This window comes from Lissotriton helveticus, chromosome 1_1, assembly GCF_964261635.1.
Source record: "Lissotriton helveticus chromosome 1_1, aLisHel1.1, whole genome shotgun sequence".
Taxonomy (NCBI): domain Eukaryota; kingdom Metazoa; phylum Chordata; class Amphibia; order Caudata; family Salamandridae; genus Lissotriton; species Lissotriton helveticus.
Window position 1 is genome coordinate 1309558067 of NC_136057.1, and position 20836 is coordinate 1309578902.

Below are 20836 nucleotides of genomic sequence, written 5' to 3' on the forward strand. Positions count from 1 at the left end.
TCAGTTCCATGTGGTATTAGATTTGACCAACTCCCTCAGCAGAGCAGTAAGATCGATAAGGTTGCGTATGAACTGGTCGCAGAAATTTACCATCCCCAGAAAACTTCGTACTCTGGTTACATTGATGGGAGCTGGATCAGCTTGGATGTCCTAAAACTTGAGGGGGTCTGGTGACACTCAATCTGGGGAGAAATGGTAGCCAAAGAAGGATATTTCCCTTTTGAGGAAATCGCAGTAATTGACCATCCCCAGAAAACTTCGTACTCTGGTTACATTGATGGGAGCTGGATCAGCTTGGATGTCCTAAAACTTGAGGGGGTCTGGTGACACTCAATCTGGGGAGAAATGGTAGCCAAAGAAGGATATTTCCCTTTTGAGGAAGTCACACTTTTCTTTATGGAGCGTTAATCTGTTTTCCATTAATTGTTAAAATAAAGCCCTGGTCAAAATGTTCCTCTAATGTTCCTCTAATGTGAGGGCTTGAAATAGAATGTCATCACTGACGTTGAGCACTCCTTCGAGGCCGGAAAGTTCACTCCTGATGGTATCTTGGAAGACCTCCGCAGCACTCGAGATTCCAAACATGAGGTGCTTGTACCTTCTCAACCCCACATGAGTGGAAAAGTGCTGATGACTCTGGATGCTGGAACCAGCGTCAACTGGTGATATCCGGCATGTTGATCCATCTTTGAAAACCATTTCGAACCGCTGACTTCGGACACGATATCATCACTGTAGGTGTGATATGTCGTTCTTGGTTTATGGCAAGGTCGAGCAGACAGATATCTACACAGATTCAGACTTCTCCAGGCTGCTTGGGTTTGCCAGCCACCACAATTGGAGACACCCATGGGGTCTGGCCATCCACTCTTTCAATGATATCAGCCTGGTCCAGTTTGACCAGTTCCTCCTCAACCTCCGGCCAGAGGTGAAAAAAAACCCCGTCGGTTTCTTAATGCCACTGGCTGAATCGACTCATCAATGTGAAGCTTTATCAAACGATCTTTCAAGCAGCCTATGCTTTCAAATAGTGGTACAAACTGGGTCATTAAGTCATCCACACTTTCTTGATGCACTCTGAATGCGACCAGCTGGAAGGTGTTGGGTGGTCTGGCAACTCAGCAACCTGGTACATGCAATTATTTGTATGGTACGAGCTGTGCACTCCTGCATGTGAGCAGGTTCAGGCCGTCAGATGAGGCCTCCCTTCTTAATAGCGACAACTATTTTCTGGACACGTTTGTCCTCATGGAGATGTATGGCTTTTATTAAATGTACATAGGGGTATTCTACTAGGGACAGTGCACTAGGGGGTCTATTGGGCGTGACCAGCGTGAGGGAAAGTCAGTGTTTTAAGTGTGCACGGGGCTCTGTATTTCTAAGTGTTTCCAGATGTCAGCTGAGCGTGTTCACGTCTGTATTCTAATATATTGATTGTGATTCAGTTTCTTTACTGCTCACTCTCTACTACTCTATTTCTCTTTACTACTCACTCTTTACTTCTCTCTACTACTCACGCTCTACTACTCTACTGCTCTCCACTCACTTTACTACTCTCAACTACGCTCTACTCACTCTCTACTACTCTGTACTATCCACTCTACTATCTACTACTCACTCTCTACTACTATTGGCATTGTAAATGACAATGCCATTTATTTATCTGTTTTCAAAACAACACATAAATACAAATGTTGACATTTCCAATTCCAATAGCTCAAACTTTTGCAAAGGTGAGACCTTTGCATTGTAAATGCTTGTTTTTTTTTGCGAATAAAAACGCTGTCCTGAGCACTCACAGGGACCAGTGTGTCCCAGGCTGCAACTAGTTTAGGAGCGGTCTGCACTCTCCACCTGCCGGGATTTCACGTGTTAATCAGGCCTCCTACGCTGCAACGGGAGGCCAGGCCACGCCCACAGGATCTTGATGGAGCTGTCAGGCAGGGGAACGACACAACCGTTGTGGCCGGATGCCACACTGGGACCACAGACACGGTGTGATGTACCCCACAGGAACAACTCTTGACGTGCTGGACACCACCTTTGGTGATGAGTGGTCGCTCGCTCACCTCTTCCTCAGCACTGCCTCGCTAGGCACCAGATGTTGGACAGGGCCCACTGGCCTGGCATGAGAGGCAGTTGACGGCAAGCCCCTCCGCACTGAAACAGGCACCACCGAGGTAGGTCGCGGGTCCACCCGCTCTTCGATAATTTGTTATGTCCATGGGTCAAGCTCCGGCCATGGATGCAGGTCCACTGATATCTAATAAACCCCTGAGCAGACAAGAAAAGACGCAGGCATACTTTGATGAATTAGCAAGAACTACCCCGGTAATGCCCGAGTTCCTTTATTTCAATTGTTACGTCCCTAAGTCTCGGTCATGACTATCGGGACCGACTAATGAAGGGGGGGGACACAAAACACCCCTCTCTTGGGTGACCACATGTGTGTTGGACTTGTAAATGCACACAAAGGGACCAAATGCAGAAACGTGAGACACTTCAGATTCAGACACAGCAAGCAGAGCCAGCGTGAAACACTTTGTGTTCAGACACAGCAAGCGAAGCCAGCGTGAGACACTTTGTGTTCAGACACAGCAGGCAGAGCCAGCGTGAGACACTTCGTGTTCAGACACAGCAAGCAGAGCCAGCATGAAACATGTCGTGTTTAGACACAGCAAGCGGAGCCAGAGTGAGATATGTTGTGTTCAGACACAGCAAGCGGAGCCAGAGTGAGACATGTTGTGTTCAAACACAGCAAGCGGAGCCAGCATGAGACACTTTGTGTTTAGACAGAGCAAGCGGAGCCCGCATGAGAAACGTCGTGTTCAGACACAGCAAGCGGAGCTACCGTGAGACACCTTGTGTTCAGACACAGCATGCGGAGCCAACGTGAGACACGTCGTGTTCTGACACAGCAAACGGAGCCAGCGTGAGACACGTTGTGTTCAGGCACAACAAGCGGAGCCAGAGTGAGATATGTTGTGTTCAGACACAGCAAGCGGAGCCAGAGTGAGACAGGTTGTGTTCAAACACAGCAAGCGGAGCCAGCATGAGACACTTTGTGTTCAGACACAGCATGCGAGGCCAGAGTGAGACACTTCATATTCAGACACAGCAAATGGAGACAGAGCAAGACACTTTCGGGTTGATTAGGATGGCGGGCGGATCGCCCGCCATCACAACCCGATTTACCCCCCACGATATTATAATGGTGGGGGTATCGCGGCAGACGCAAAGGGCGTCCACCGCTTTTCCACCAGTCAGCAATCGTTCCGATTGCCGGCGGGGCAGACTTGGGCCACAATATGGTGGCGGTGCCTAGCATGCACCGCCATCCATATTAGGATGTGTAGAAATCAAGGCCATCGCCGTCATGGAAAGGCTGGTGGGGATTCACTTTGGGGGTCCTACTCAAACACAGTAAGAGGAGCCAGAGCGAGACACTTCATATACAGACACAGCATGAGGAGCCAGAGTGGCACTTCGTATTCAGACATAGAAAGAGGAGCCAGACCGAGACACTTCATATTCAGACACAGCAAACGAAGCCTGAGCAAGACACTTCCTACTCAAACACAGTAAGAGGAGCCAGAGTGAGACACTTCGTATTCAGACATAGCAAGCAGAGCCAGAGCGAGACACTTTGGGCCTCATTTATGAGGCTGTGCGTCACTTTTATGCCACCTGTGCGTCAGTTTTTGTGACGCACCAGTGGCGTAAACAATGCGCCTTGTTGCGCCATATTCTAATATAGGTAGATGCGTCACTTTGTAAACCCCTGCGCCACATTATACCTGCGCCAGGTATAATGTATGCAAGGGCGGCGTATTGACGCAAGAAAGGGTCAAGGAAGTGACGCAGTGAAATCTATGAGATTTCACTGCGCCACTTCTAGGACTCAAATGCGTCAAAATCTTACGCCTGCCTCACAGCAGGCGTAAGACTGACACAAGCCCTTTCACATGGGGTTTGCCCCATGTGAAAGGACACATTACTGGAGTTGCGTCACTTTTGTGACACACTCCAGCAATGCGTCACTTTAGCGCCTACAGATACGTCAGAAATACTGACGTATCTGTAACTCCTTGCAACATGATGCGTCATACTGTAAATATGACGCATCATTGGTGTCGCAAGGAGTGCGCAATGAAAAGTGACGCATCGCTGTTTTCATGCAGCGATGCGTCACTTTTCATAAATGAGGCCCTTTGTATTCAGACACAGCAAGCAGAGCCAGAGTGAGGCACTTTGTATTCAGACACAGCAAGTAGAGCCAGAGCGAGACACTTTGTATTCAGACACAGCAAGCAGAGCCAGAGCGAGACACTTCATATTCAGACACAGCACAAGGAGCCAGAGCGAGGCACTTCATATTCAGACACAGCAAAGAGGAGCCAGAGGGAGACACTTCACATTCAGACACAGGAAACAGAACCAGAGCGAGGCACTTCATATTCAGACACAGGAAACTGAGTCAGAGCGAGACACGTGATATTCAGACACAGCAAGAGGAGCCAGAGCGAGACACTTCACATTCAGACACAGCAACCGGAGCCAGAGCGAGACACTTCATATTCAGACACAGCACAAGGAGCCAGAGCGAGGCACTTCATATTCAGACACAGCAAAGAGGAGCCAGAGGGAGACACTTCACATTCAGACACAGGAAACAGAACCAGAGCGAGGCACTTCATATTCAGACACAGGAAACTGAGTCAGAGCGAGACACGTGATATTCAGACACAGCAAGAGGAGCCAGAGCGAGACACTTCACATTCAGACACAGCAACCGGAGCCAGCGTGAGACACTTCATATTCAGACACAGCAACCGGAGCCAGAGTGAGACACTTCATATTCAGGCTCTGGGAACTGAGCCAGCGTGAGATAGTTCGTAGTCAGAACCATCAAAAGGAGCAAGACCAAGACACTTCATATTCAGACACAGCAGGCGGAGCCAGAGCGAGACACTTCGTATTCAGACACAGTAACCGAAGCCAGTGCATGACACTTCATTTTCAGACAAAGCAAACGGACCCAGAGTGAGACACTTCATACTCAAACACAGTAAGAGGAGCCAGAGCGAGACACTTCATATTCAGACACAGCAGGCGGAGCCAGAGCGAGACACTTCATATTCAGACACAGCAGGCGGAGCCAGAGTGAGACACTTCGTATTCAGACACAGTAACCGAAGCCAGAGCATGACACTTCATTTTCAGACAAAGCAAACGGACCCAGAGTGAGACACTTCATACTCAAACACAGTAAGAGGAGCCAGAGCGAGACACTTCATTCAGACACAGCAAGCGGAGCCAGAGCGAGACACTTCATATTCAGACACAGCAGGCGGAGCCAGAGTGAGACACTTCGTATTCAGACACAGTAACCGAAGCCAGAGCATGACACTTCATTTTCAGACAAAGCAAACGGACCCAGAGTGAGACACTTCATACTCAAACACAGTAAGAGGAGCCAGAGCGAGACACTTCATTCAGACACAGCAAGCGGAGCCAGAGCGAGACACTTGTTTTTCAAACACAGCAACCGGAGCCAGAGTGAGACACTTGCTTTTTAGACACAGCAACCGGAGCCAGAGTGAGATACTTCATATTAGAAACTTCTTTTTTTTTTTCGTAATTGTTTATTAAAGAATATATTTATATGGAGCATACTGCATAGTGACCGAATAGAGCAAAAGTGAGATAATTCAAATTCTGAAATAGCAAGCAAAGTCAGAGGAAGAAACTTCAAATTCATACAGAGTACTGAAACAGCGAGACACTTCAAAATCAAACAGCAAGGGAAGGCAGAGGGAGCTATTTAAAAATTCCTGCAGCGAGATAGAATACAGAAACAATGAAACACTTCAAATACATATGTAGCAAGCAAAGCCAGAAAGAGACACTTCAATTTAGCATACAGTCACACTGTAGTAAAGGAGTAAGATAGAAAATGAAAAGTTCTCTTGGGAAGATCAAAATATATACAGCACCTCATTCTCTCTCTCGTGCCTCCCCGTTCACCAGCTACACACATTTAAGCAAAAGGACCCCAGACCCTATTGGCAATTATATACATGTAATACAGAAAATGCATAAAGAGTATTTTTTATTTATTAAAAACTATTTCTTTTACCAAGTTCTTCTTGATTTCATTTGAATAATCAAATGTGTTACAATACATTAAAAATACATGCAAAAACACAATATTATATCAGGATCACTGAAACAATATCGATGTCAAGAATATCGATTTACAAAAATATCGAGGAAAAAATATAGAATACCAAAATATCGACCTCCTATCTCCAAACAGGTAAGTACAAAAATATTGAATCAAAAATATCGATGTAAAAAATATAGTTATTCAAAATATCGAATTTTTAAAAATGCTTTAAATTAATTAATTATGAAATAATAAATATAATTAACCTAAAGATACTTAAAATACTTAAATAACCTTAAAATAATAAATAATTAATGTGAGTAAAAAAGCATACAAATTGATTTGTTAATACATATATATATATATATATATATAAACGTAATATTAATAAAAAAATTACAATATTTTTACTGTAGGATAGCGGAAAGAGTAAAATTTACTATTTCCACTCCAGTGAGTGCAGCAGTAGGGAAAGCATTGGATAGCGGCAGGGTAAAATTTACTATTCCCACTCCAAAGAGTGCAACAGTAGGGAAAGTGTTGGATAGCGTAGGGGTAAAAATGACTATTCCAACTCCAGAGAGTACAACAGTAGGGAAAACGTTGGATAGCGGCAGGGTAAAATTTACTATTCCCACTCCAAAGAGTGCAACAGTAGGGAAAGCGTTGGATAGCGTAGGGGTAAAAATTACTATTCCCACTCCAGTGAGTGCAGCAGTAGGGAAAGCATTGGATAGCGGCAGGGTAAAATTTACTATTCCCACTCCAAAGAGTGCAACAGTAGGGAAAGCGTTGGCTAGCGTAGGGGTAAAAATTACTATTCCAACTCCAGAGAGTGCAACAGTAGGGATAACGTTGGATAGCGGCAGGGTAAAAATTACTATTCCCACTCCAGAGAGTGCAACAGTAGGGAAAGCGTTGGATAGCGTAGGTGTAAAATCTACTATTCCCACTCCAGAGAGTGCAACAGTAGGGAAAGCGTTGGATAGCGTAGGGGTAAAAATTACTATTCACACTCCAGAGAGTGCAACAGGAGGGAAAGCGTTGGATAGCGTAGGGGTAAAAATTACTATTCCAACTCCAGAGAGTGCAACAGTAGGGAAAGCGTTGGATAGCGTAGGTGTAAAAATTACTATTCCCACTCCAGAGAGTGCAACTGTAGGGAAAGCATTGGATAGCGTAGAGGTAGAACTTACTATTCCCACTCCAGAGAGTGCAACAGTAGGGAAAATAAATACTTCATATATAAATAAAAATAAATTAAATATTAATACCAATTACAAATTAATTAAAAGTAATTAACAGTTTTATATAATATAATAATGAATCAATTAAAAATAAAAATAAAAATAAAAATAATCATTAAAAATTATTACCTATTAATACAAATTATTGACCAATTACCAATTAATTAACAATTATAAAATAATTAAAAATTAGAACAACAAAAAAAATCAATAAATTAAAATATTTAATTAATTACAATTAAGCTACTTCCCACCCTATTCCCCTATAACCACACAACTCACAACAGAAAATAAATTAATACAATTAACATAATTATCAATTAATCAATTAATTAAAATGAATTACCAATTATATTTTAATTAATTACCAATTAAAAATGTAAATAACAATTAATTCAAAATAAATACCAATAAATAAATTCAAAAATTAAATTATTTATAATTAAATTACTTCTCACCCTATTCCCCTATAAACCCACAACCTGCTACTGAAAATAAATTAATAAAATTAACATAATTATCAATTAATTAATCAATTACAATTAATCACCAATTATATTTTAATTAATTACCAATTAACAATTAATTAACAATTAATTCAAAATAAATACCAATAAATAAATAAAAAATGTTAATTAATCATAATTAAATTACTTCTCACCCTATTCCCCTATAAACCCACAACCCGCTACAGAAAATAAATTAATAAAATTAACATAATTATCAATTAATTAATCAATTAAAATTAATCACCAATTATATTTTAGTTAATTACTAATTAACAATTAATTAACAATTAATACAAAATAAATACCAATAAATAAATTAAAACATTTAATTAATTATAATTAAATTACTTCCCACCCTATTCCCCTATAAACCCACAACCCCGCTACAGAATTATATTACGCAAAAATTAAATACCATAACATTAATTAATTAAAATAAATTATAAAATAAATATACACTTTTCACACATATACTAACATAAACAATCACTTTAACAAAATGGATATTATTAAAAAATTGAAATTAACTTACTTACCTCAAATTCGATATTTTTGTTGTCTATATTCTGTCCATTCTATATTTTTGTTGTCTATATTCTGTCCATTCGATATTTTGTCCATTCTATATTTTGAATTCGATATTATTGCTATTCTATTCGATATTTTTGTAGTCTATATTCTGTCCATTCAATATTGTGTCCATTCTATATTTTTTATTTGATATTAATGCTAATCGATATTAAAAACTCGATATTTTGAGTGTATACCATTATATCATATAATGATGAGACAAAACAAATGATTGCAACCTATTAATCACATTAAATTGTGTTGTTCCCCATGGAATTCGTTCTATTATTTGTTAAAAGATCCACAGCCCTTCATATACTATTGGACATGAACAAGTTCCCGGGATACAACCATAAACAACCAAGAGCGTTGATGCACTTCGGTGGTGTTTTTCAGATGTAAACCACCTTCATCAAGACAGTAACTATGCAACAGTCCCTCTTGTGTAAAGACCCAGGAGGAGTCCTTAACAATCCCAGTGGTGGATCGGAACCTATTGTCCTTCAAGTATTATGGGCGGGGCTCCTTAGGGCTCCAGATGCCAGTTTGACACAAATTCTAATATTTTGGGCGCAACACACCTCCCGTTGTGTTAAAAGTGATGGAGATACATTCAAGTGTCCCCTACGGTCTTGGGCGGGGCTCTTTAGGGCTCCAAACGCCTATTTGACAGTTTCTAATATTCTGGGCGCAACACCCCTCCTGTTTGTATAAAACGTAATGGAGGTGCCTTTAAGTATCCTCTGCAGTCTTGGTACACTTTGGGAATCCAAAGTTCCTTGTCAATATGGGACACTATGGTGTAACTGGAAATCTGTGAACTTGTTTATTCAAATCAATGTGACTCCAAATTGTGGTCACTTATAGTCGGACCTTACTGTAAAATGTATCGGCCGAGATAGTCTCTGCCGTAAACCAGGGGGGTTTAATATTGTGTTTTTGTATGTATTTTTTATGTATTGTAACACATTTGATTATTCAAATGAAATCAAGAAGAACTTGGTAAAAGAAATAGTTTTAAATAAATAAAAAATACTTTTAATGCATTTTCTGTATTACATGTATTATAATTGCCAATAGGGTCTGGGGTCCTTTTGCTTGAATGTGTGTAGCTGGTGAACGGGGAGGCACGAGAGAGAGAATTAGGTGCTATATATATTTTGATCTTCCCAAGAGAACTTTTCATTTTCTATTTACCTGTCGTACCCCTTCTCTTGGTTAGTGGGGTCGCTCCCTATTAGTAAAGGAGTAAGAGACTTCAGATACACACATAATAAGCAAAGACAGAGTGAGACACTTTGAATTCAGACAAAGCAGACACCACCAGAGTGGGGCACTTCAAATTCAGAGTTGGTGAGAAAAACCAAAGTGAGGCATTTCAAATGGACAGAAAGAGGGGGCATCTCAAATGAACGCACCGTAAGAACAGTAAGGGGCCGATTCCGATCCGGTAAAAAGCGCTCCGAATTGCGGTTCGGAGCGTTTTTCCCCGTACAAATCGTACATGTAGGCGTCCCCGTACGAATCTGCAAGTACGATCACAATCTAAAGCGTCACTCCGTACGCCTCGTAAAAAACGCCGTACGAATCGAAAGTCCATACGAATTGCAGTTGGCTGATGCTCCACGCTACGTCCAAACGTAAAAAGACCGCGTCTTCCGAACCAGGAAGTACGATCCGTGTAGAACACACTCCGTACGGCTCTTTTTCTACGAGAGCTCAAAACTACCGTAAAACCACACTCCGGCACGAACCGCACCCCGGTACGCGACAAGCAGGACATGAACGCCATCGTCCGTCTCATCCCTATCCTGTACGGCCACCACCTCGTACTTAGAAACCGACGACGGCGCAGAAGGTGAGCACAACGAAGTCCAACATACCTGTACGTGTTGCCACACGCGCACATCTCCATTGCACGACTGTAATGTCTGGGTACGTTGCGCCACACACTCCCGCACTTCACCAGTGTAATACGGAGACGTGCCGCTCCTACGTCTTCGACCTCGGGGTACGGTACGTCACCGCACTCCACCAGTGTAATACGTGCCGCTTGTACGTCATCGAGCTCGGGGTACGGTGCGTCACTGCACAACACCAGTGTAATACGGAGATGTGCCGCACCAACGTCATCGAAGTACGTCACCGCACTTCACCAGTGTAATACGGAGACGTACCGCACCTACGTCATCGACCTCGGGGTGCGGTACGTCACCGCACTCCACCTGTGTAATACGGAGACGTGCCGCACCGACGACATCGACCTCGGGGTATGGTACGTCACCGCACTCCACCAGTGTAATACGTGCCGCATGTACGTCATCGAGCTCGGGGTACAGTACGTCACCGCACTCCACCAGTGTAATACGGAGATGTGCCACACCGACGTCATCGACCTCGGGGTACGGTACGTCACCGCACTCCACGAGTGTAATACGTGCCGCATGTACGTCATCGAGCTCGGGGTACGGTACGTCACCGCACAACACCAGTGTAATACGGAGACATGCCGCACTGACGTCATCGACCTCGGGGTACGGTACGTCACCGCACAACACCAGTGTAATAGACGTGTGGGACATACGTCTGCTATGTCAGTGTAAGTGTAAGTGGTGTGTAGAAAAAACACCCACCAGTGCCCAGCATCAGAGTGTGTGTGTGGATAACACCCCCACCACTGCCCACCAGTGCCCAGCATCAGAGTGTGTGTGTGTGGATAACACCCCCACCACTGCCCACCAGTGCCCACCAGTGCCCAGCATCAGAGTGTGTGTGTGGATAACACCCCACCACTGCCCACCAGGGCCCAGCATCAGAGTGTGTGTGTGTGTATAACACCCCCACCACTGCCCACCAGTGCCCACCATTGCCCAGCATCAGAGTGTGTGTGTGTGGATAACACCCCCACCACTGCCCACCACTGCCCACCACTGCCAACCAGTGCCCAGCATCAGAGTGTGTGTGTGGATAACACCCCCACCACTGCCCACCAGTGCCCACCAGTGCCCAGCATCAGAGTGTGTGTGTGGATAACACCCCCACCACTGCCCACCAGTGCCCAGCATCAGAGTGTGTGTGTGGATAACACCCCCACCACTGCCCACCAGTGCCCACCAGTGCCCAGCCTCAGAGTGTGTGTGTGTGTGGATAACACCCCCACCACTGCCCACCAGTGCCCACCAGTGCCCAGCATCAGAGTGTGTGTGTGGATAACACCCCCACCACTGCCCACCACTGCCCAGCATCAGAGTGTGTGTGTGGATAACACCCCCACCACTGCCCACCAGTGCCCACCAGTGCCCAGCATCAGAGTGTGTGTGTGTGGATAACACCCCCACCACTGCCCACCAGTGTCCAGCAGTGCCCAGCATCAGAGTGTGTGTGTGGATAATACCCCCACCACTGCCCACCAGTGCCCAGCATCAGAGTGTGTGTGTGGATAACACCCCCACCAGTGCCCACCAGTGCCCAGCATCAGTGTGTGTGTGTGTGTGGATAACACCCCCACCACTGCCCACCAGTGCCCACCAGTGGCCAGCATCAGAGTGTGTGTGTGGATAACACCCCCACCACTGCCCACCAGTGCCCACAAGTGCACAGCATCAGAGTGTGTGTGTGGATAACACCCCCACCACTGCCCACCAGTGCCCACCAGTGCCCAGCATCAGAGTGTGTGTGTGTGGATAACACCCCCACCACTGCCCACCAGGGCCCAGCATCAGAGTGTGTGTGTGGATAACACCCCCACCACTGCCCTCCAGTGCCCACCAGTGCCCAGCCTCAGAGTGTGTCTGTGTGTGGATAACACCCCCACCACTGCCCACCAGTGCCCACCAGTGCCCAGCATCAGAGTGTGTGTGTGGATAACACCCCCACCACTGCCCACCACTGCCCAGCATCAGAGTGTGTGTGTGGATAACACCCCCACCACTGCCCACCAGTGCCCAGCATCAGAGTGTGTGTGTGTGGATAACACCCCCACCACTGCCCACCAGTGTCCAGCAGTGCCCAGCATCAGAGTGTGTGTGTGGATAATACCCCCACCACTGCCCACCAGTGCCCAGCATCAGAGTGTGTGTGTGGATAACACCCCCACCACTGCCCACCAGTGCCCACCAGTGCCCAGCATCAGTGTGTGTGTGTGTGTGGATAACACCCCACCACTGCCCACCAGTGCCCAGCATCAGAGTGTGTGTGTGGATAACACCCCCACCAGTGCCCACCAGTGCCCAGCATCAGAGTGTGTGTGTGTGGATAACACCCCCATCACTGCCCACCAGTGCCCACCAGTTCCCAGCATCAGAGTGTGTGTGTGGATTATACCCCCACCACTGCCCACCAATGCCCAGCATCAGAGTGTGTGTGTGGATAACACCCCCACCACTGCCCACCAGTGCCCAGCATCAGAGTGTGTGTGTGGATAACACCTCCACCACTGCCCACCAGTGCCCACCAGTGCCCAGCATCAGAGTGTGTATGTATAACACCCCCACCACTGCCCACCAGTGCCCAGCATCAGAGTGTGTGTGTGTGGATAACACCCCCACCACTGCCCACCAGTGCCCACCAGTGCCCAGCATCAGAGTGTGTGTGTGGATAACACCCCCACCACTGCCCACCAGTGCCCAGCCTTTACATCAAAAACATACCATTGTTAACCACATTCCCATCAGGAGATTGACACATGTCAACATACCTATATTTGAACATCACACCAGCTCCCAGGCACACAGCAGTCACAGACATCATCACACAAACTAAAGTTCAGAAAATGAAAAGAATTGCTTTATTCAGCTGGTTCAGAATAGAAATCCAAATAAGAGTCCTTGCTCATTAAAGGCCAATGGCCAGTTCAAAAAAGTCTGAGCAACAGTTTGTGCCTCCATGGGTGTGATCACACCCAAACTTGCCTGCACATGGCGTTTAATCCGCTGTGGAAACTATGGGGGCATCATCTGTGGAATCCTCCGGCACCGCATGGACAGGAGAGGGAAGGACCGGTGGAGTGGGTGCAGGTGTAGTGGATTCATCCACACTGGTTGGTGCATCGCCGAAAGTAGCTTCAAAAACCTGGCTGCACACCTCAGCCAGTGCGGAAAAACTATCACCTGAACCCGGGGACATATTGGGGGTGGAGGTAGAGGGCTGTGAGTCTGTTCTCCTGGGTGTGTGGATGCATGTGTGAGGTGTCTCCCCTCTCCCTGTGGGTGTGCCTACATCCCCTTGAGATTGGGTGCATGGAGCTTTGAGCTTCTTATGCTGTGTGTGTGTGCTGGGTGTGTCTGACCTGTGGCGTCTGCGTGTATGCTGTGTAGGTATGTGAGAGGCAGAGGTGGATGGGTCTGAAGGATGGGGGGACAGATGCTGCTGGGTGTACAGAGCTGCCGTCAATGTTTATGTTTATGTTTATGTTTATGTTTACGTAATTTGTATAGCGCAACAAATACCCTAGGGTGTCTCGGCGCTTTTGATCTTTGATGGACAGGACCAGCGGATGAGATCATTGATCGAATAACCAAGTCTTCAAAGCTCTTCGGAAGGAGATAAGAGAGGGACTGATTTTGATGGACAGGGGTAGGGAGTTCCAGAGTTTGGGGGTCGCCACCAGAAAACGTCTGTCTCCCCAAGTAGAAGTTCTGGTGCGGGGAACGGGTAACAGGAAAGTAGAGGCTGATCGTAGCGGTCTTTTTGGGGTATAGATCTGAAATGCATTCCTCAAGAAACGAGGCCCAGTCTCATGTATGGCTTCATAGGCGATACAGAGTGCCTTGAATTTCATCCTGTTCCTGACTCGTAACCAATGGAGATGACGTATTGCCAAAGAAGTGGAGTGGTGTTTGGGTATGCCGAGCAGAACTCTGGCTGCCGCATTTTGAATGGTCTGCAGCTTATTTAGGACTTGTTCTTGCGTATTAAGGAATAGCGCATTACTGTAGTCCATTTTTGAGAAAACCAAGGTGGTGATGAGAGTTTTTCCAGTTGAAGCCGGCAGGTATGGGAGTAGTTTTTTTATTTTCTTCAGTAGGAAAAAAGAAGAGGAGACTACTGAATTGACATGACTTTTAAAAGACAACCTATCATCGAAGATGACTCCGAGGATTCTGACCTTGGTCACCGGGATCGGTGGAGGCCCCATTTGCTTGGGCCACCAGATGGAGGACCAATCCAGTGAGAGGGTGCCAAAGGTCATAACCTCGGTTTTGTCCGAGTTAAGTTTCAAGCAGTTCCTCGACATCCAGGAGCTGATGGCTAGCATCCCCTCCTGGAATCTCGAGGCAACTGCCGGTTCGTCCCTATGTACCGCCAACACCAGCTGTGTATCATCGGCGTAGGTGGTTAAGGATAGTCCGTGCGCTTTTATAACTCTCGCCAAGTCCGCTACATATATATTAAATAATGTAGGGCTTAACGATGAGCCTTGGGGTACCCCGCAGGGTAAGGTGAAGAAGGGAGAGTAAAACTCCCCCAACCTCACCACCTGCATACGGTTGGCCAAAAAAGAGGTGAGCAGGTCCTTGGCCAAATGGTTGACCCCCAAGGCTGCGACACGGTTGATCAAGATGTTGTGATCAACCGCGTCGAAGGCGGCGGACAGATCTAAAAGTATAAGGACCGCCGCCCCACCGTGGTCTAAGATGTTCCTAATGTCATCCGAGGCCTTTATCAGGGCGGTTTCTGTTCCGTGGCCCTTCCTAAAACCAAACTGCGTGTCATCAAGAAGCTGATGTGTGTCAATGAATTCTGACAACTGTTGGTTCATCACAGATTCAAAGATCTTAGCGGGGAACGGAAGACAGGCAATAGATCTGTAATTGACAGACTCACTCGGATCAAGGGACGATTTTTTTAGCAAAGGTTTGATTATTGCCTTCTTCCATATTTCAGGGTAGACTCCTGTTTGGAAAATGGAATTGCAAATGTCTGTCAAAGGGGGAGTGATAACTTCCACAATAGCGTTTGATATGGAGGGTGGGCAAGGGTCTAAGGGGGATCCTGACTTTATGGATGTGATGAGTTTACTAATTTATTGAGATGTGGCAGGGTGAAAAGCAGAGAAAGTAGGTCTGGGGACAGGGGGCTGAAGGTACGACCGAGCAGTTTCCCATGTTGACTCTATGGCAGCCACACTCCGACGTACATCAGACATGGCCGATGACATGCCCTCCATGAACGACACTAACTGTGTAATCAATTGTGTATGTCCATGGAGGACAGTCAGCATGGATGTCTGACCTACTGCAATCTGCCGGAGTAGGTCCACAGTCTCAGCACTGAGGGCAGCAGGGGACACAGGGGCAGGGGCTGCGGTGCCGGGAACAAAGGAGACACGGGTGCTAGCACGGACCCTAGGGACACTAACGACTGGGAGGGTGGAGATGGTACTGGAGGGGGGAGGCCAGCCAAAGATGAAGAAGTGACCATTGCTGCATATTCCCCCTCCTCCTGAGAGTCTGACTCGGAGTTGTCGGCATGGTAAGATGTGTCAGTCACATGTCGTCCGGCCTGCAGACTCTCCTCACCCTCTGTGCCACTGCCTCCCTCTGACTCCTCAAAGCAGGTGGCACTGTCGCTGAGTCCCTCTGCCTGGTCCGCGCCTATGTCTCCTCCAGATTCAGATGATGATGCTGTGGGCAAGGAGAAGAATAACAACATATCATTCACCTGTACACATCAGACATATCAGCTACAAATCATTTGGGCTCATTTCTAAACATGGCATGCATCATGAGTCACATGACACTGAACTCTGCACAATGATAAGTCTAGTTGTGGCCAATTGTGAGAGACACAACGCTCAATGTATACTAGGATACAAGCAACAAGCAAGGCAAAAACTTGTATGAGAGACACAATGATGATCCACTGCCTGACAACAGGATAGCTGATGATGCATCACAGCTCATTTACCCACCCTGCCACCCAAACCCAGACCTGGACATGTTTGATTTGCTTAGACCTTGTGCCACATGGGAAAAGTCCTGCCTGAACTGAAATGTGATGCCATCCTGGGACCTGAACCAAGTGTAACATCAACTCACACTGGCATCACAGCTGTTGACACCCAAAGCCTCATTGTGTGGCTGACCATCATTATTAGTTTGAGACAACATTCTACTTATTTGGAGAATATGCACACACGCACTGCCAAGTGTGAGTATGCATAAGCCCAAATTATTGCACATGAACATTGTGCACCTGTAGCCAACACATGACAATTCGAAAGAGTACCATGGACAAAGGCCACTGAGGCTGACTCGTGCAGAAAACACATGTTGAGACTCAAGATCAGTGCCAAAATATTAACAATGGCAGACACAGTGCACATGTGGTGCTACTGTAGTGTAGTTCCTATCTTCCCAATAGGCTCTGCGCATTGGAATAATACCTACAGCAGTAAAGGCCTAGGCCAGACGTTAACTAGGTCTACTACTGTCGATACTAGACTTAAGTTTTGGGTTTGCCAGCGTAGCTCAGAGTTCGCTAGAAACTTTCTCGAATGTTCAGGAAAGAATTAACTCCCCTGATTAGACAAGAAGGGATTTAGTTTCTGACAACCATAGAACATGACAACTTTGCTCTCCCCTAATCAAGAGTGTATCTCCAGAGTCGTGTGAGCACAAGGCAATTATTTTACTCAGTCAGTACGTGCATTCTTAGTCTCATCAGATTGTAGAGAAAAGGAAGAGACGGCGTGTTCAATAAAAAGGTGTTATTTATTGATCAGTCTCTTTTCTCGTACAAGAGAAATGGATCGATATTATTGCAATACTTATAGTTAAGTAAAGTGCATACATTAAAAGCAATAGTATAAAATAATACTGTAAAAACATTGATATGGTTTCTGAGCCATATGATGTTTAAAATGATTAAAATATATTTACATACACATATACATTTGACTAAACGTACTCAACTGGTGTTTCTAAATACGCCTACCCCGTGTACCTGACCTAAGTCTAATGCGTGGGCGGGAATAGAAAGTTACAGTTTAAGTTAAGTTTGTTTTTGCCAAGTGAATAACTAAAGAATTCTCTGTGAGGGGTTATTCAGTTCTGTACCTGGAAGTTAGGATGAATGAGGAATGGTATCTCTTTCTCTGGTCTCGATATTCCAGGCTGCCTGCGAGGGCTGCCCGAAAGCGCCGGTGCTGGGTCTCTCGGTAGGAGATAGCAGCGCGTCTCTCAGCGCGTCAGGAAGGCGGGGCTGCTGCCAGCGGGGTCTGCTCTGCTTCTGGGCTTCGGCAAGTATGGCTGCTCCGTCTCGTCACCACGCGTGTGTTTGCATAGGGCAAGATCGGCAATATTTATACCTTAAAGGTGCCGAGATTGACGTAAGGATGGACATAGATACGTCAATAAAGATGTCATACGACTTGCTCGTTAGCACATTCTTTTACTGAAGTTCTCTGTGAAATCAAAACAATGGCCGCACGGATTTTCCAGGTTGTCATAGGTTTGATTTGTTATGAGAACGTCGTATGCCTTATCAGGGGCTGGAGGAATGTCGCTTGTCTAATTAGATCTCAAGCGTTATGACCTAATTAGATAACACGTTCCTGTGCCGTAGTGTGACTGCGTCAGATAACGGTATCTGCATCATGGGGGCTTTTCTTGCCTCATGGGCTGACTGTTAGTTAACTTGATAGTTAGTTTAACCAGAATAGGGTCAGGAATAGGGGGATTGATTCAGAACCTATAGGAATACATGACACTACATGTAATGTACCAACTGGTGTCACAGACCCCCCTCCAACATGATGATGTGCAGAGGAAGATGCATACTGAGACATTGCACCATAGGAGTACATGTGAAAAACAAACATCAGCCAAAGCGCAGGGCTAATGTGGAGTAGGGCAAGGCATGTAAAGAAGCAGCTGCAGAAACTGGGACATTCTAATGCCACTGCATGGAGTGCCTGTCTGACCACACCACTCAAACTATGGGAGTGTTACCATGCCTTGGAGCACTGCAGGGAGCATGTGACACACATGACAACAAACAGACATGTAGCTACCCCCTTCTTGCTGCTGTCCCTCCTGCAACTGCCTATGGAGGTCTGGGAACACCACTTCCAGGACCCGGAGCATGTGGGGCGTGAGGTGGCGGGTGCCGCCATGCCGGCGTGGAGCTTCCAGCTTCAGCTGTACTCTGGCGATGCGGCGGGTCCAGCACCGGATGTCCTGCCACCTCTTCTTGATGTTTCTGAGCCTCCTGCGAGGCCCCCCTCACTCCTGACAGCCCTGGCGATGTCCACCCAGATTTCATCCTTCTCATAGGCAGATACCTGTCACAAATGTAAAGTAAAAGAGCATCAGTACACCTGGTCCATGTTCCAAAGTCACACATATGTGCACAAAATACTTGATGACAACAGGGCATCGTAGGCTCCACACATTTGCATCATTGTCCAGGAGTATGTGACCTGTGAGCAAACACTACTGCATTACATGCCATTGAAAGGCTACAGATGACATGACGGGTGCTAAACACTCTTAGAGCATGGCACTCACAGAGCAATGTATGCTACATCTGGGTGCACTGCAGCACGTGACTCGCTGTCACACACCCCACTACAACAAAGAACCCTCTTGAAACAACACTGTACACCCTTGCACTCACTCCTAACAACATTGCATCTATACACTATACATACACAGTGGCTATAATGTCACACACACAACAGGTGCACACTCCAAGGTATTGCACACATCACTCACCTGATCCTCTGGTCTCCCATACAGCTTGCTGTAGTTGGGCAGGAGGGCATCCAGCAGGGCCTTGTTCTCACCATCAGTGAATGCAGGTGCCCTCTCCATGCTCAGCTAATCAGGGTCCAGAGGATTCAGAGACAGCAGCTGTGGTTACCACACCAATGTTGTGCAGGCAAGTGCCCTCCCACAGCCACATGCTGCCTTATATCTGTGCTGCAAAGGGTCTGTGAGTCCAAGGAGTAGTGTGTGATAGGCCACCATAGTTAGCATCCTATGTTCCATCCAATCACATCACACATAAGGCCATTACACACATATGCATGGTTTGAAAACTGAGCCTGAGCTGAACAACAACATTTGCAACATTGTATACTTTTGCCAAACTGAATTTTCTAGAACACCTGTAGGAGGCTCAAAAAACTCTGTATCCATGACAACCTGGTTGCATTTTGATCAGTACAATGTTCCCCTAGATGTTCCTTATGTATTTATTCAAATACCCACACAAGTACGGTGACATTGCCGTTGCTAATGCAACCCATTCAATGGTGTAACGAGGCGTACACGCGCACGTACCATTGGGGTACGCTTTGCTCGCGTATGGCTGAAATGCAATAGGGAAACGAGGCGTACACACGCACGTACCATTGGGGTACGCTTGGCTTGCGTATGGCTGAAATGCAATAGGGAAACGAGGTCTACACACGCACGTACCATTGGGGTACGCTTTGCTCGCGTATGGCTGAAATGCAATAGGGAACGAGGCCTACACACGCATGTACCATTGGGGTACGCTTTGCTCGCGTATGGCTGAAATGCAATAGGGAAACAAGGCGTACACACGCACATACCATTGGGGTACGCTTTGCTCGCGTATGGCTGAAATGCAATAGGGAAACGAGGCGTACACACGCACGTACCATTGGGGTACGCTTGGCTTGCGTATGGCTGAAATGCAATAGGGAAACGAGGCCTACACACGCACGTACCATTGGGGTACACTTTGCTCGCGTATGGCTGAAATGCAATAGGGAAACGAGGTCTACACACGCACGTACCATTGGGGTGCGCTTTGCTCGCGTATGGCTGAAATACAATAGGGAAAGGAGGCGTACACACGCACATACCATTGGGGTACGCTTTGCTCGCGTATGGCTGAAATGCAATAGGGAAACGAGGCGTACACACGCACGTACCATTGGGGTACGCTTGGCTTGCGTATGGCTGAAATGCAATAGGGAAACGAGGCCTACACACGCACGTACCATTGGGGTACGCTTTGCTCGCGTATGGCTGAAATGCAATAGGATAACGAGGCCTACACACGCACGTACCATTGGGGTACGCTTGGCTCGCGTATGGCTGAAATGCAATAGGGAAACAAGGCCTACACACGCACGTACCATTGGGTTAGAGTGCGTCAGACATGCTCAAGTGAACGATTGTGTAGGCTGCGTCCCTGTCCTCCTTCATGTCACCATTGGGAGAGTGACTCCAGGAAATCACATAGCAGGGATGTAGTCTACACTCATGTCGAGGATGTGGATGCATACATCAGCATGGCATCCATACATCAGCATGCCCCAGGTGTGGTAGACATAGAAAAAGCACAGGGATTGTGACCTTGTG